This window comes from Cryptotermes secundus, unplaced genomic scaffold (assembly GCF_002891405.2).
Source record: "Cryptotermes secundus unplaced genomic scaffold, Csec_1.0 scaffold45, whole genome shotgun sequence".
Lineage (NCBI taxonomy): Eukaryota > Metazoa > Arthropoda > Insecta > Blattodea > Kalotermitidae > Cryptotermes > Cryptotermes secundus.
Window position 1 is genome coordinate 26,645 of NW_019737389.1, and position 17,683 is coordinate 44,327.

General features: G+C 41.8%; 1 protein-coding gene across 3 annotated transcripts in view; it reads left to right on the forward strand.

The window, feature by feature from the left end:
* Positions 1-10,349: 10,349 nt before the first annotated feature.
* Positions 10,350-17,683, forward strand: part of LOC111870237 (alpha-taxilin) — a 95,022-nt gene continuing 87,688 nt past the window's right edge. The window contains exon 1 of one of the 3 annotated variants that reach the window (XM_023862347.2): positions 10,350-10,454. The gene's annotated coding sequence lies outside the window, so the exon portion shown is untranslated. Of the gene's footprint in view, positions 10,455-10,818; positions 11,002-14,516; positions 14,538-17,683 lie in introns of those variants that run through there. The other 2 variants (XM_023862348.2, XM_023862349.1) reach the window with 2 other exon arrangements.

Here is a 17,683-nt window from a genome sequence, read left to right on the forward strand (position 1 = left end):
AAATTGATCTTAAAGAGATATGGTGGGGTGGTATAAATTCGATAGTTCTGGCTCAGGACAGGGACCAGTGGAGAGCTTTTGTGAACACGGTAATGAACCTTCGGGTGCCATAAAATGCTGGGAAATTCTTGAGTAGCTACAGAATTGGCGGCTCCTCCAGAAGGACTCAGCTCCATGAGTAAGTAAGTAAGAAAATAAGTATATTCTCAGATGTCGATCATAGTGGCCGCGTGGCCTAAAGTATGAACTGTCTTCGCTCGCTCGAATGCCAATCAAAGGCAGCAATGTCTGTGTTTGTGTTGTCCTGTATGTAGGTAGCAACTTGTGACTGGCTGATCACCCGTCCGAGTCCTATCGTCTGTGTAAAAATATTAGGAAACTGAAGAAGAGGCCAGGGTCAACAAAGGGCTATAGTGCCATTGATGAATGAATGAAAACATTCCAAGAGAGGCGATTAATAAAATTATAATATCAGGTGATTATAATGGCGATAATGAACATTATCGTCATATATTTTAGTAACGTTTAAAATATAATTATAAGGGGTTAAAACAGAACTTTCCTTTACATGCATATAGTCCTACGCCAAAGTGTCATTTTTCTTTGGCTTGATGTTTATAAATTATTCTTGCAGTGTGGTGTTTCTAAACACTTAAAAAATTGTATTCGATATTTTGTTATAGTTTAAAGGTTTAAGTTTCCTACAGTTTCATCGAGGTTTATAATACTAATATTAAAACATGGTCAAGGAGAAAGATGAAAGTGGGGTTCAAACCGATGTGAATACGTTCTGCGTTGTAACGTCGTACAGTTCGGAAGCAGTTCGAAGTTCCGAAAGAACATACAGCCTCCATCATCAGTCTCGAACAAAGAAACGAGCAGAAGTAGACGACAAGCCAGAATGCCTTACTCTGCATGATGTTAAAACTCAAAACATTTTGCCTGAATGCCGCCACTGAAGAAGAAGTTTGTTTGTCATTCGCGTCGCGTTTGTTGTAATGTCATATTGTGTTCACATACATGGAGGCATTTCCTGGACCGAGCACGTGATCGAGCCGTGCTGGAAGCCTATGCGTTAAGTTTATTATGCATTTTGCAGGGGATAAGGTAATGGTTTGCAAAACACGAGACGAAGTGATTCTGTATCAGCGTACGTTACCACAGACGGTATTATTTTTAGGAAATATGTAATGTATTTTTTTGGTTTCTTCTGAAGTTTCCGTGCGGGTTTATGATGGAGGGGCTGGTATGCTGTAATAGCAACACACTAGTCCAATGGATATTAAATTCCCCACACAGCCAGAAACCTGTCTAGTGTTGTAGGCTACGCGTCAGTACTGCTTTCGAAATATTCCGTCCGTCTTATGCAACTAGAGCAGACATTTATGCTCGTCGTTTGTTTCTTCATTTTAGAGCGCATAGAGTTTCTACATGCATTCTTTCCTATAATGATTGTTGCTAAATCATTGCAAGTACAAATCTTCTGTTGACAAAGTTAATCAATATTAGAATATATATTGAACTTCATATGGATATTAAATCCCGTATTAAAGTAGGTGTTATTGCCATGCATATGAACACTACACGTTTCCTATTCTAAGATGGTTACTTAAGAGCTTTGTCTTTATCCAGATTATATATAGTGATGGATGTTAGAATTATTAAAGGAAATGGCGTGATCTGTGGAAAGATAATATGAAGAGACAACCGAAATACTCTGAGAAAATGTGCTGCACTTTCGGCCTTTTTCACCACAAATCCCACATTACCGGACCTGACCTGACCCGGGCCGCCGAGGTGGGAAACCGGCAGCTGACCTGCTGAGCTGGAATGGTCCATTTTGAGCTCACTTCCCTAACGCAGTCTTATGCGATATCCGTACTGTCTTTGTGTGTGTGTGTGTGTGTGTGAATCCCACCCTCCTGCAGAAAGAGTCTTGATAACATTCGGCATCTATATTGTGATATCTTACCCCGTTTCAAGGTGTATCTCACAAATCCATCTCATCAGTCTATGTGTCTCTATATGTATCCCTCCTTTCGTTGCTAGGCAAATACAATAGAACGCAATAGAATAGAATAGAACAAATACAATAGAACGCAATAGAATAGAACAATAGACGCAACAATAGAAGAATTGTTGGACGCTTGCGTTTGTGGATCTGTCTCTCTGCTAGGTAACACCTCGATAGAGACTTTCCAGCGTCAAGGAAGTATTATCGGATGCGTCGTTTCTGTGCTGTCAGCTTCAAATCAAAGGAAATAGGCGATTGGATCTTCCTAGAATTTCTTGTTGCTTCTGTTTCTCCGAATGTAGCGCACAGCATTTATAAATGTAGTGAGAAATTTACGTGAAGATTAAGTCCAAGTTTATCAAATTTCAGCTCACATGCGTAAGTGGGTGTCTAAATACAAATATAAAATTACACTTAACAAAGCTGTGATTAGGTCAGTTATGACTTATGCCTGTTCCACGTGTGAGTATGCTGCAGACGCTCACATCCTAAAATTGCAGCGCCTACAGAACAGAGCGCTAAGCGCTATTGGAAAACTTGGCAGGTTCACACCAGTCCTCGAATTGCACGTGGCTTTCAAAATTCCTTATGTGTATAACTACACAACTAATTTATGTACGACATAGGCAGAAGTAAAGATAAAGCTGTCCCTGTAACAGGCCTTGGAGGTTCATGTGTTCGTGAGACGCCGAGGCTCCCACATTTTCTAGACAATCAGCTAACAGATGGCGGTATGTTTGTCAGCCTTACGCGCCGGCCGCCCTTTACCCCCCACGAATATTACTGGTACTCATTTCTGTTAGAGGCTGAGTCGACCCCAGGGCCATAGTGCGGCTCAAAGGATTAGGTCGGTCACAAAAAATATCAGTAGAATAACTAATCAATACCACACAAAGAACAACTCTGTTGGCGAGGCCCAGCAGCAATTTACTTGACTGGATTAGAGTTAATTAGGAATGATGTGTGTGTGTGTTTGTGGGAAGGGGAAGAAGGGCCAGTAGGGGAGTGTCAGCCCGAGTCACCCCCATTAGAGCGGGAATGACCAGTATTAGTCGTCGGACGCCTCCTATCGTAGAAGAGGAAGCTCCATTTCAAAACATGTAAAAGCCCTAGAAAGGACAAGAATATTGTCATGGGTTTCGACCGTACCCGAAACCAAGACTGACTGTGATGACGAGGGCCAGCAGCAGTTTACCTAGCCTGAAGAATCTTGACTGACTGACTGTTAAATTGCTGCTGACCCTCGCCAGCACAGTGACCCAACAGGTTCCACGAGACCTGTGACTACATTTTTCTTGGTCTTGGGTTCCATAGGCTTTCAGTCTTGAGTGGTGTGAAGGCTCCCAGAGCAGTCAGACAGTAAAATATGGTCATGATTCTCATGGGAATCAGAACAAAATTCAGCAGAAAATTAGCAGGCAGGCAGTTAGAAAATTCAGAAAATCGACAGCCAGTCGGAGGCCGGGGTCAAACGGTCAACAATCTTGAGTTGCATTGTTAGTAGCCGTTAGCTAGCAACGACAAGTGAACAAACGGAGAGCCTTATGTGTGCTGTAGTTGTAGTGATTCGGAGTGTATAAATCGGTGAGACTGTTATAGTTATTTGTAGTTACGAGTTATAAGCTTTCAATAAATCCAATTTTCGATACAAACTCCATTTCTTGTCACTAACAGGCGGCAAGACTCTTAATTGTAAGAGCCTTCATAAATTGTTCTAAATAATTGTATAACACTTCAAACTAAATATTTTTTCATTTTATATTTTGGAATTCACTCGCGAAAACTGCCGGGAAGTCCGGCTGGTCGCATGCGACTCGCGTGTTCACATCATTGGTTTAGGCAATCGACAGATAAATTGTAGCTCAGACTATGAGATTCATATTGTGACATGTTGCGCAAAGTCGAGCCCCCCCCACCAGCAGTGACGCGGCGGGTGAGTCAGCGCTCCCCTCCCACCCCTCAGCGGTAACGTAACGCTCGCGTAATAGGCGAGTAATCACCCCGCATCCTGGCAGCCATGCGCGGTGACGTCACGAGCGGAGCCGAAGATAGCCGAGCCCCGTAACCGGGTAACTATGCAAGGCGAATCAACAGCGGTGACGTAACCGGACAGCGTGGCTAGCAACAAGGGTGCCTATTACGTGGCCGTATTGTCCGATCGAGGCTACATAGGGAGCAGCGAAGGCTATTCACAGTTAGTTGTACTGTAACAGTCGTCGAGTCGAGTTGTACTGAGACAGTCAGCGAGTCCTGGAGCTACCGCCGAGTTAGCCAGCAACTAGTCAGTTGTATTGTGGCATTTTTCAGTGTACCAATTGTGATACTGCAGATAGCAGTAATCGTCAGATTGTAATTTGGGTGATTGTAAGTGCGAATGTGAAATAAAATTCGCTGCATCAAATACAGCGTGAAGTTATTTGTCGCGATATACGCCCGATACGCGACAACTGGTGTCAGAAGTGGGATCAGTAACGCAAACACGTTACAATATTGTTGGATATCTCAGACGTATGCTTTATTTAGACTATTCGGTATTAAGGAGTGGATTGATTTAAAAAAAAAACGAAGGAACTTCTCAATTGCAGAAATTATAAAACGTTGAATTATAAACAAGAATTGTGAGTAACTAAGGATGTAGAACGTTGCGATGGGGTATATTTAAAGTCTCTCTACTGTAAAAGTGACTGATGATAAAGATGGAAGATCTCAATCAGGGTAACATGTTTGTAGGCCAAGATTTGAATCCTGGATCTGCGAAATACGAAGCACGAGAGCCAAGCACTACATAGTGATCTAGGATGTTCTATATATTTATTTGTCTTCTCACGTTTCTGAAATATGAATGTAAATGTTTGTGGTTGCCATTAGAAACGTATGTGCAGAAGTTACATGTATTCGTTTGATCACTTTTCAGCATCCGGCAGACATGCTAAACATATTCCAACAGGATCTGTCATCCATCTTTAACACTTCTGGCTTCCACTCACTGCAGTTTCTAGCTTCCAGTATTAAGAGTAGACTACAAGGTTCACGGGCTGTTGCCCCCAAAACGTTGCAGGTAACAAGTAATATCACCTACGCAACATTCCCACATTGCGTTGTGGAGTAAATACCTTTATTCTGTAACGGGACAGTAATAGTGCACTCTACATAATATGACTTACATTTACTTACTTTAATAATAATAATATCACGTACGAGGGGTTCGCGTGACGAATACTAATGGGTCCTGGATTGGATGATTGGATTTACTGACACTTTGATTACAATTACAATAAATTATGACAGCTCACATTCAATGGATGCTTCATTCCTTGCTGGACTACGAGTGTCTTCTCTTCCATGGTGACTGACTTGGTTCTGATTAGAAATTAGTCACTTCTCCTTGAATGACGAATGTTTAACTCTCCTAGCGTCTGAGTCTAAGTCTCATTTTACGCCCGGCTGTCAGTCGACCAGTCTGTCTTGGCATAAAGCACCCATCAGGGGCTTGCGACCAGATCTTTGTTACTGTTTGACAGTTACGGTCTTCTTGTTTGTGGGCGCCATCTCTGACCAGAGGACTGGTCTGTCGTTTGTATATGCCGCTGGTCCTTGCCAGCGCAGTCCTTCTCGGGTCCGAGTCCCAAATTTCAGACTTCCTTTTTCGTCGCCTCCCACGACTCGCAGGGTCCCCGTGGAGGTATTCCTTCTAGCGTTCTCACGTGTCCTCCCTTTTATATCGTCGGGAGAACCGAACAGAGACCATCACCTCGAACACTTAATTGTCATTAGTCTGTTTTATCCGTTACCACGGGAGTCTGTCTAGCGACTTGCTACCTAACAACGGAGGTCTCACTGTTGACTGCGTAACCTCGAAAATACATGAAGAAAGCAGTCTTTTGGGATTTTGCACGGTGTATATGTAGTGTTAACTGACGTTCCTCCTAAACGTCGGTTAACACCACATATACACGGTGCCAAATCCCAAAAGACTGCTTTCTTCATAGTCACCGCCGTGAAAGCCTCAAATCTTACTTGAGAATACATGTTTACCAAAGCCTTGTCTAGCAATTGTTTGTTCCGGCTTTCAGGCGTCATTGCACACTCGTTGTTACGGAAACATATTTTAAGGAGCCGTTGTCTAGCAACGGATTATTCCATCACAGTAAATTAGGCCTCCGTGCCATGGGTTAATCGCATTGAATCTTTTGTAGTCTTTCTATGTATACTGCAGAGCTTCTCTTCATACTCGTTAGCAGATCAGTTGCAACTGACTTCTTTACCTAGTGTTCGTCGACTCTCTTCCTGCTGGTGGTCGCACTGTTGTCACCTCTAAACAATCGTCTCGTGGTCTGAGTGTCGTGAGAATTGGGCTCCATTTCTCCCATCGGAGAGCAATAGACCTCCTCTCAGGGTCTTTTACGGGCCTTGGACAGGCAGGTGAGCAGAACAAAATTAGATACGCAGCAAGTCACTAAGCACTTAGTTAACTTTATTATTCTTAGCTTCATATGATACTAGTTTGCACTCATCCACATTACGAATATAAACTGTTGAGGTATTCACCAGTACACAATTTCTTTTGTTTTTGTCCTCTGACGGGAAACAGTGACCTACGTCTTACACGTTTAGTGGTCCGTAGGCTTCTTCTTTCCGCTACAGAGAGATGCGCAATATCACGCGAAACACTATCATAATGCAGTACACAATTAGTAACAGTTCCGATAGGCTGTTTATTCCCGGTGCTTTCCCGAGTTACAAATTGCAGCCAATCGTACTACTTTTTAGGATCGCATCATGCATTCTTCTAGAACGTTCTATATGACGCAATATACTCTTAGACAAAGAAAATTCTGGAACTCCAAAACTTAACAAGATGTCACGCCATATATATATAATACGAGTATATGTACATATATATATGGGAATTAACCGTCAACACAACAAATATACTCAGTTTTAATTTTTGACAATTCGATCTTTATTCCTGCTATACATGTTTCGATCGTAAAAGCCATCATTAGGTAATTATATATATTTTTTTTCATTAGCACTACAGGCCCAGTGGACCTAGGCCTACCTCCATGAACTTCTCCGTTCACTTCGGTTCTTCTAGATCTTACACATTCAGTAGGATTTCGAGGGGGGGGGTGACCAGCTGGTCGCAAGGCCTCTACCTGTACACAAACACAGAAAAACGCACACACACAAACTAAACATCCATGCCCTGAGTGGGATTCGAACCCACGATCCCGGTTTCCAAGCGAGCGAAGACAGTACATGCCTTAGACAGCTCGGCTACCGTGACCGGCGGTAGTTAAATATAGGAATACGTTTAGTTATTGAACTACCGATATGGATCCATATCAGTACAACGTGTCGTATTATACACTAACATAAATTTTGCCTCCAGTTTTTATTTAATTTCTTTTAATTCGCTTAGTGTCGGGTGGAATCCAACTGGGTCCACTCGGCACGGCGGCCACTGATTGGCCTATTGTAACCTGCTCCGGGTAATTATGATAATGGAGAATTTGGAGGAATGAAGTTTGGGAAGGGAAACCGAAGTACTCGGAGAAAACCCTCCCCAACGCCACTTTGTCCACCACAAATCGCACTTGACCAGACCCCGGGATCGAAACCGGGCTGCCCTGGTGGGAAGCGAGCGACTAACCGCTAGAACTATGGCGCGGTCCTTTGCCTCCAGTTGGTGTTACAATTAAAATAGAAATACATAAATAAGATAAAAGATAAACGTAAAAGGCATACGATATATCAAGATTAAAACTTAAAGTATTAAAACTGAATATATTTGTCCTTTTGAAGGTTAACACAATTCCTATATATATATCTGGAACACGAAACAGTATGTAACCAATGAAGATGTTACGCCATATTGCTCAACTCTCTACATAGCGTCTAGTCTCCCGAATAATATTGTGACGCGTTACCCTACGTCCATCACCGCGACAACCGCTACAATCGGAACGGACACGTCCACGACAGCGAATACGTGGAGATTGTGGAGTTCCCGCAGCAACAAATAGTAGCAACGAATTGTCGTTGAGTAACAACGGATGAGACGAAACGCGTTACCGGTGTAATCTACAAGGAGCGTTCCCGAAGCAACGGATTGCTGAACACGTCAGATCGAAACTTGGCGATGGGTGTCCTCTAACGAGAGGGCGCCCCACAGAAACAAGACCGAAAATGCCAAACAGTAATAAATATCTGGGCATGAGCCCCAGATGGGGCTCGACACCAGGACTTACTGTCTTAATGACCGTCAGTCGCAATGTGACTTGGACTTGGACTTGGAAGCATTGAGTATTGAGAACGAGACAATCTTGGGATAGCTGCTGCCAGAGACAGTTGAGATCCAACCACGGCCAAAGATAGTTGAGACCTAGCATTGGAGTACTGGGCCAGAAGTCAAGTGGTAATAATTGTAAGGTGTGTGAGTGTGAGTTTCCAATAAAAATTCGCTAAATCCGAGACCCACGTCAAGTTATTTGTCGCGTGACATATCCAACACGTGACAACTGGTGTCAGAAGTGGGATAGGTTCGGATTAATCGGATCGAATTTAAAGGATTGGACTTGCACACGTGACCGACAAGATCGAACTTGAAACACAAAAACCACCAATAACACGAGAAATGGAGTCGCAACAAATGATGGAACTCCTGCTGGCTATGCGAGAAGAAGCTAGCAGCAACCAAGCTAACACAGACGCCGCTGTGCGGTTCATGCAAGAAAAGGTGGAGATCGGCCACAAGGAATTGCTGGCCAGATTGAAGTCCGACAAATAGGCCAATATGAAAGCATGGCAAGAAGAAATGACCGTCATGAGAGATAAAAGGATGAATGCTAACCACAATGAGGCGTTGGCCTGCCAAGAAATGGAGGCGCGTCAAGAAGAGAGAAAGCCGACCTCATTGGACAGGAAACCTGAGGCGGCACACAGAGAAAAGATCCCCAAAGTAGACGCCGAAGTAATGCCGGCCGGAGAACCGAAGAAGAAAAGGCGCAAGAACCGAAACCTGATGAATGAATGAATGAATGAATGTGCCATCAACAATAGAAACTTCGTGCCAGCTGATGTCGGGGCTGCAGTTCCGCGTGGCGTTGGAACCCGTGGCTATTACCATATCCTTCTGATGAGGAGATCGTTTGAGTGTCCCATTTAGCCTTAGGGATTTTACAGACACACACATACACTTGAAAGGTAGCTAATTCTCTAATACCAGAGCCCAAAGATTAAACACCCGTAATACCAAAGAACACCACTGGATACAACTCTGAGCCACCTCAGCCTACCTTCCATCCTCACGAATTATTTTTCCAACATCAATCTTTATTATGCTAATTCTGTTCTTCGGATGTAACACTGTGTGATTGCGGGCAATGATGCCGATATTGCAGAGGTACACTATATGCTACTTTCCTCTTCAGGGTCGAAGTTTGGTGGTTGGTGAGTTGCCGGCACACTGAAGATGGGGGCTCCATATATCTGAAATATCAGCATCATGGCCCAAAACCACAAATGTTTTTCTTACCAAAACTCTTTACTTACATAATGTGTATCATATACACGTATATGATGCATCTCCAGTCCATTGTACCTCCTTTGCCGTACAATACTACCCACATGACTGCTTAAATCACAACGTTTCTCGTTTCGTAACACCATCTTCCATTTCCATCATTATTCCTCTTAGCTCTAATCAGTTTCTTGAGTGCTGTTTGCCAGTTGAAATTCATGTTCTCCATAGCTCAAGCGGTTGTTCGCTGGCTTCCCAGCGCGGCGGTCCGGGTTCGATCCCGGGTCTGGTCAAGTGGGATTTGAGGTGGACAAAGTGGCGCTGGGGCGGGTTTTTTCCGAGTACTTCGGTTTCCCCTGCCAATCTTCATTCCACCAAATTCTCCATCTTCATAATCACCCGAGGCAGGCTACAATAGGCCAATCTATGGCTGCAGTGCCGAGTGGACCCAGTTGGACTCCACCCCCCACTAAGCGAATTAAAAGAAAAAAAGAACTATATTCCACGACCATAGAGAAGCTGGAAAGACTTATTCTTTCCCTTTCTTCAGTATTCGGAATGTAACGAAAATGACACGATCATGTTTGTTTGTAAGTTTTGTTGCTTAAAATGATTCTTTGCTTATTGCGACTGTGTTCTATGATTTTTGTGGCACGTTTACGTATGTAACTAGCAGCATGCTGAATTCTAAATTGTTGCTACCATGCGTCGTGTCCTACGCCGGTTCTTTACGGCGAATTAACCTTGCAGAGGTTTGAAAATCCCACCAGCCATGTATTCTTCCGTGTTTCAGCTTTCGTGCTAAACATAGAATCATACTAGAAATAGCCTTTCTTTACCTACATGTGCGCCATGCTGGTCGCATGACTACGTAGTTACTCGTACGTATGAGAAGAGGATTAGTATCACCATCAGGTAAGCTGTATACTATTGTGCTTTTATTCACTGTGTTCAGTAATACTTAGCGTTGTACAATTACGAACACAATCTGCGTGTGTCAAATGTTACTGGTAACAGGCACATGTTGGGTTATTTATTTACTGACTAAGAACAACAAAGTTTCTGTTTCCTGCAACTGTGTTAGATTAGGACGGTGTAACATTATGTGTACATTTTTATTGCTTTGAAACGTTTCACTTCCTAACTTAGTACAAATGATGAGTTAATACATTAAATAATTTCAATGTTGTCCGTCTAGGTAGCGTTAAAAATCTGTGCTGTTTTGAGGTTTCATTCCTCTATCAGAGATGGCACTTGCAATTTTGTATTTTAAAATTCAATGGCGGTGGATCACATTTTTGTCGAACTTAACAGGCATTGAAAATACCGTATGTGGATATGTTTTCTGTTTGAGTGTGAGAGAAGGAATTTAAGATATTCAGTTACGGTTCATTGAACTCGTATTCCAGTTATAAATAGTTTGATTGAGGAAGAGCAAATCTCAAGCGTTGGAATTGAATGGGTAGTATTTCTAGCTTATTAAATTGTTGACGCCGTTTTATCACAACTGCAGCATGATATAAGTGAATTATACTGAAATACAGATCTGATCACCTGTTCATTGATTCCGCGTTTAGAATGGAGTAGAATGTGCAGCTGTTTTAAGGTTAATGATTAAAATAAGTGGATAGTACAAATTGCAGAAAATTTTATATTGCAGTCCTTCATACAAAGCAGTCATCATTGAATAATCATGTGTAATGTAATAAACCATAATGTTTTTCTCAACAAGAATGTTTTTCACATGGTTAAGTAACGTAAATAGTGATGGCATTCAATACAACTTTTCACCTTTTCATGTATTTATTTATACTTGTGCAGAATTTTGAATAATGAGTTGTTTTGATCTCTTAAGTAATGGTTGGAAGCATGCAGCATACACCAAACCATGAATTAGATGAAACAGGAATTAAAACATTTGTGTACAGTCGTATGAGTAGGTGTATTGTTTTTGGACTATGATGATGAAGCTTAAGTTGTTTGTAATTAGAATTTCATTAAGTTGTTTGTAATTGGAATTTCAGTGACAATTAATTTTGCTATGAATGCAATGAAAGGTTATTACAACATACTAGCTTCAATATGGAAATTTTATAAGCTGACCTAAAACCATATAACCTGGAGAGAGTTCATCCAGACAATCCTAACCTAACATTAATCAAATGTATATGAAGTAAACAAAATGAATCAAGACCTGAAGTAACCTATCCTCATGGTGATCAAAAGTCTATGAAATAAATTGAATGAATGTAGGATTTGAGGTTCTCACAGCAGTGGTTATGAAGAGTCCTATTATGGGAAGTAATGCCATGTAGTTTGTCAACCAACATTTCAGGGGAATGTGTTGCCTCCATCTTCAGGGGACTGCACGGCATTATATTCCAGAAGAAAGATCTCTTCTTTCTAAATGAAGCAAGGCCTGAAGAAACTTATCCTCATGTTGGTGATAATTGCACAAAATAAAGTAATCCAGACCTAAAGAAACTCGTCTTGCACTGTTGGATTTGAGATTCTGACCATCAGTATGAAGAATGTGGTTGCTTGGGTTGTGTTGCTATATTTCTTAGAGGAACATAATTGCCCAGTCTTCAGGGTCAAACAGGAAGTGAAGCAAGAAACCAGCAGAATCAGAGGCAAGCTGAGCTGAGGTTATTGCTTGCATCAGCTTACCCTTGGTAGCTGAACATGTAGGCAGTATGTTCCTCTGAAATCAATGGTGTTACAACCCAGAGGACTCTACTTTCCATGCTAAAGTTGATCATATGCTCTGCAGGAACTCTTGACAGTTATCTTTGGAAAGTTGTGTTTCTCCATACTTACATTCCCCTGTTGATATTCCCTTTAGTTTACATGGTTACTTTACTTCAGGGATGACAGCTTAAATAAAGATCTTACCACACAACAGTACGTGGCTGTCACGTGACATGTTTCCTGTGAGTGGGTTGACATCACACAACAGTAATGGGTAGCGATCACGTGATATGTGTTTACGATGATGTGTGTTGTCTGTCCCTAGGCTATATAAATGAGTGTCATCGTTCAGTTAGTCAGTTCTCAGAGTGAGTTCTCGGAGTTAACTATGAGAGAGAAATAGTAGTGGTGGAAGCAAGTGGATTGGAACCAGGACTACAGAAGAATACAGGAGGTCAGCCTATGAGAAATGTAAAGTGTGATTGGAAGATTTTATGTGTAATATTTATAGTGATTTGAAGTGACAGTTTCTGTGTTGAGATCCGTTGCAAGGAGAAGACTAGTGGAAGAAAGAGAATCCTAATGCATATTCAACGGTGAAGTGGAAAGTGTGTAAATCAGCGATAGCGCTGTATTGCCTGTATTTAAATGTAATTAGAGAGCGTGTAACCAAAGTGTTGTAATAAATCCAATCATCCGAACCAGAACCCGTCATTTGTCACACGTACCATCATAAGCATGACAGTATGATTCTACGCTTAAAATAGAAATATTAGTCATCAGTCAGCTTCTAAATACAAATAATATTTTCTTGGCAGAAATTTCCAGCAACATTTGTGTCATGTAAGGATATATGTTCAACCAAGCCACTCAAGTTTCAATCAAGAACTGTAAATTAAATCACATCAAGCCCTGATAATTCTTACTGCTAGAATGACTGATAACTTGTCTTTTGTTGGTACCAGTAAATAAGGACTGAAGGAGTCAGAGTAGACAAAGCTGCAGCTTCACATTCAAGACATTCAGCAACATAGAAAATGGCTTTATGATGGGAAGTCGTAATATTTTAATTATCACCATAAGAAAATCATAATTCCAAAACATTCTGTATATGAGGTAGCCCATTTCCTGAGCTTGCCAAACAGTCAAATTTTCCCATGCCAAGTGGACAGAGGGAGCCACTGTAAGGGGCAGAAGCAAAATGGTGACGTCATTTGAGAAAGTGAAGGCTCATGCTGTGATATGGTTCCTGCATTTGCAAGGGAAGCCTGCCAGGGAGATCCACGCCCAGATGACCGCTGTGTATCAGGAAGGTGTACCATCATATGACACAGTGGTCAGGTGGAAGAAGCTCTTTCACTGTGGACAGACAAACCTTGAAGTTGAACCCAAAAATGGAAGACCGTCTCTCGCCAAGGAACTGGGAATTGTGGCATAGGTGGAAGCTTTGATCCTATTCAGTAGTTGCATAACTATCGAAGCTGTTGTTCCTGAGATCTGCATTAGCCATGGGTCAGTTTTCAACATCCATGATGAGCAGGGCCTGGATTTTCATGACATGTCATCTTCTTTCCCTTTATCGTATTTGATGCCCGTAAATATATAAATCCCGGAGATGAGATTAAGATGCCTAAAGCAAAGCCATCTAAATCGTGTTATTTAAAGCAGATTGTAGCTGAATTTGTAGATGATATATTTTCATCTGACAGTAACATTTTATACTGTAAGATGTGTGACACAAAATTAATGGCAGAAAAAATGTTTCATGGTACAACAACATATTGGCCGCAACAAGCGTATACAAACAGTGCAAATTTTGAACAAAAAGAAATCTGTGCAAATGTTACTGCAACAGTGTTCATCTGAAGGCGGAAATAAGTCGTCGGATTTTTTCACAGATCTGTGTCTGCAAATATTTCGTTTTGGTCACTGAAAAATTTTCTGGAAGTGAATTGTGGTTGTTCTATCTCTGATGAATCCACCCTCAAGGAAAACTACCTTTCCAAGTGCTACAGCAATATCCTGGAAATGATTAGGAATAAAGTACATGGGAAGAAGATTTTCGATTCCATTGATGAGACCTGTGATATGGAGGCTCGCTACATGGCAAGCATCATCATTGGAACCTTGGAAATTGATGGACCAGGTGAAGTGTTTCTGCTTATGATGAGGTGCTAGAATCCGTTAATCATTCCACAATTTGTAAACTCTTTTACAGGTTGATGATTCTAGTGTGACCAGAGGGTATGCGACGTGACGACATCTTGCTTTTCGTGACTGATGCGGCCTTATATATTTTAAAAGCAGGCAAGTCAGTAAAGTTGTTTATATGAAATTGGTGCACGTTACTTGTGTATCCCATGTACTTCATAAAGTGACAGAGGGAGTGAGATCAAGATTTCCTCAAGTGAATGCTCTCTTGTCATGGACGAAGAAGATGTTTGTCAAGGCTGCAACTCATAAAATACAGTTTAAGTCTATGGCTCCAGGTGTTCCACTGCCCCCAGAACCTGTCATCTCAAGTTGAGGAATGTGGATTGATGCTACAGTTTACTATTGCAATCATTTTCAGGTGGTGAAAAACATTGTATGAAGGGTGTTCCGTATATAATGCCTCCTATTTTTTTGTGTTAATATGTAACGTCCGAGCTGGATATTGGTGGTGTTGTAGTAAAGGCTGAACCTTCCCACCAATATACTGTTAGTTTGGTTGTCGTGCGACAAGTAGCGACAGCAGAATAGTCTGTCTGACATACAAGTGCGTACGAAACAGATTTGTTATTGAATTTCTCACTGCCGAGCAAATTGCACCCATTGACATCCATCAACGCTTGCTAAAGGTGTACAGAGACGATACAGTGGATATCAGCACAGTGAGGCGGTGGGTAGTGCGTTTTAACAGTGGCAAAAGTGAAGTGCGCGACAAACCACACCTTGGGCATCCCTGCTCAGCTGCCACTCCGCACAATGAACAGTGCCTCATCCCTACAGATCGGCAGATAATGACCAGAGAACTGTGTGCACAGCATAATATCAGCTGTAATGCATTAAAAAAATGTTGGGGAAGCTGGATTATCGCAAAGTTTGTTCCTTATGGGTCCCGCGGATGCTTACACAGGACCACAAAACTCATCAAAAGGAAGTCTGTCAGGACCTGTTGCACCAGTTTGAGGCTGAAGGTGACAAGTTTCTGGACAGCATCATCACCGGAGATGAGACGTGTCACCGCTACGAGCCGGAATCCAAAAGACAGTCCATGGAGTGGTGACATCTGGATTCCCCAAGAAAGAAGAAGTTCAAGACACAGCCATTGGCAGGGAAGGTGATGTGCATGGTCTTTTGAGATAGGCGGGGTGTGATTTTGTTGGATTTCCTGGAGCCTGGTGAGCCTGTCAATTCTGAATGCTACAAGACGACGCTGACTAAGCTGAAAGCCTGCATTTCCTGAGTCAGGCCAGAGAAGCAGACAACCTTTTGCTTGCAGCATGATAACTCTAGACCTCATACCAGTTTGGCGACCACCACGCACATTGCAAAGTTTGGCAGGACTGTTCTACCACATCCACCTTATAGCCCCGATTTAGCACCTTGAGCCTTCCATCTCTTTGAGCCTATGAAAGATGGACTACGTGGGCAGTATTTTCCAGACAATGTTGCTGTCATTGCAGCTGTAAGAAAGTGGCTATCCTCTGCTGGCGCAGACTTTTACGGGCACAGCATACAGGCTCTTGTTCATCGCTTGCAAAAGTGCATAACGAATGGTGGTGATTATGTGGAAAAATAACTGTAAGTAGCTGAAATCTTGCTCTATTTAACTGCATTATTATGCTTTCTGTACCTGTTGTAGTTTTCATTAAAAAAGTAGGAGGCATTATATATGGAACGCTCCTCATAGATTCAATGAAGATGGAGGAGTGTGTGGGCAATGAAAGCTGCTCAGGAACGGTTCTCATATAGCGAAATGGAAGTACAGCTGGCCTTCATAAAGGCAGATTTCAGTTCCTTGATGGAAGGAATAAAATGCTTACAGGTGAAAGGATCAACACTAGCAGATTCGCTCACTCTGGAGGAGAAAAAAGAAAAAAAAAATCCAGTGATTTGGAGAAAGTGCCAGGGGACATTGGTAAAATGGTGTCAAGAGAAATGAAACATGTTCTAGATAAAAACTCAGGTTATGAAACATTATGCAGCATTTCTTGAATTCTGACAGGAGAGTCCTTCAGTTCTTTCGATATTGAAGAAAAACTTACTGTTAGTGATTTGGTACACTTCAAGTATGCTCCCATTTTGCCTGCAGATGTGTAAAGGAATTTCTCCAAGTACAAGAATGTGCTGTCAAACAGGCGTCCACTCACCTTCAAGAATTTCTGCATGTTGACCGTCATCTATTGCTACTCTGAATGAAGGGGCACTTACATATTGGAATATATACCATATATGTACACTTGATAAGCGTTCCAATGCGGTAGAAAAAAATCATATTAAAACGTTTAGCCTGAAGTTCAATCATATATTGCTTAATTTTCAACATAAAAATGAGGACGAACTTAAGAGAATAATGTTGAGTTCACAGTGTTAATAAAGATTAAAGATACATATTAAAAAAGTAGTAATTTTCCATGACATGATACATTTTTAGGTCGTTTTTTAACTTTTCAATAATTGTTCTGGATTTTTTGGTCATTTTATAGGTCATTTTTGATCATTTTATGGCCTTTTTTCTGATTTTTTTTTTCGGTAATTTTAAAAATATTTTTAGGTCATCAGAATCCGGGCCCTGATGATGAGTTACACATGACAAAGGTCGCTGCATCAACTAAGATGGGTGGTAGGTAGGCTTACTTACCAGACACTGCCACCTGAAAGGACACCTCTTCAAGTTGGGACTGACAGATAACCCAACTTGTGAAAGGTGCCTACAGGAAAACAAATCAGCTGCACACATCCTGTGTGATTGTGAGACCATACCTTATTTAAGATTTCCTCATTTGGGATAGTTTTTATGGAATCAAGTGACTTTTATGATGCCCCTATAAGCAGGGCCCTACACTTTATTAAAAGTTTAGGATTAATAAAGGCTAATCCAAGGGGAAGCACAATAGATCATTGAAGGTCACAGTGTGGGGATCGGTTTTTATGGCCCACCCCTTACATACATACAAGGTTGCTGCACATTAGGTGCCACCACTGTTGACACCAGTTCAAAAACATCAAAGGATGGATGTAGAAAAGAAACTTGCAGTTGTGTCAAGACAAAAGGTGGAATTTTCTCACTGCCTGATCACGATGGATGAATGTTGCGTATATCATTATGACCCCGAAACAAATGAAATGAGCAAGCAGAGGAAACATGCAGACTCGCCACCACCAAAGAAGGCCAAATCCCAGCCGTTGTCAGGAAAGGTGAAGTTGAGTGTGTTCTGGGATTGGCAGGGTGTCTGACTACATGCAAA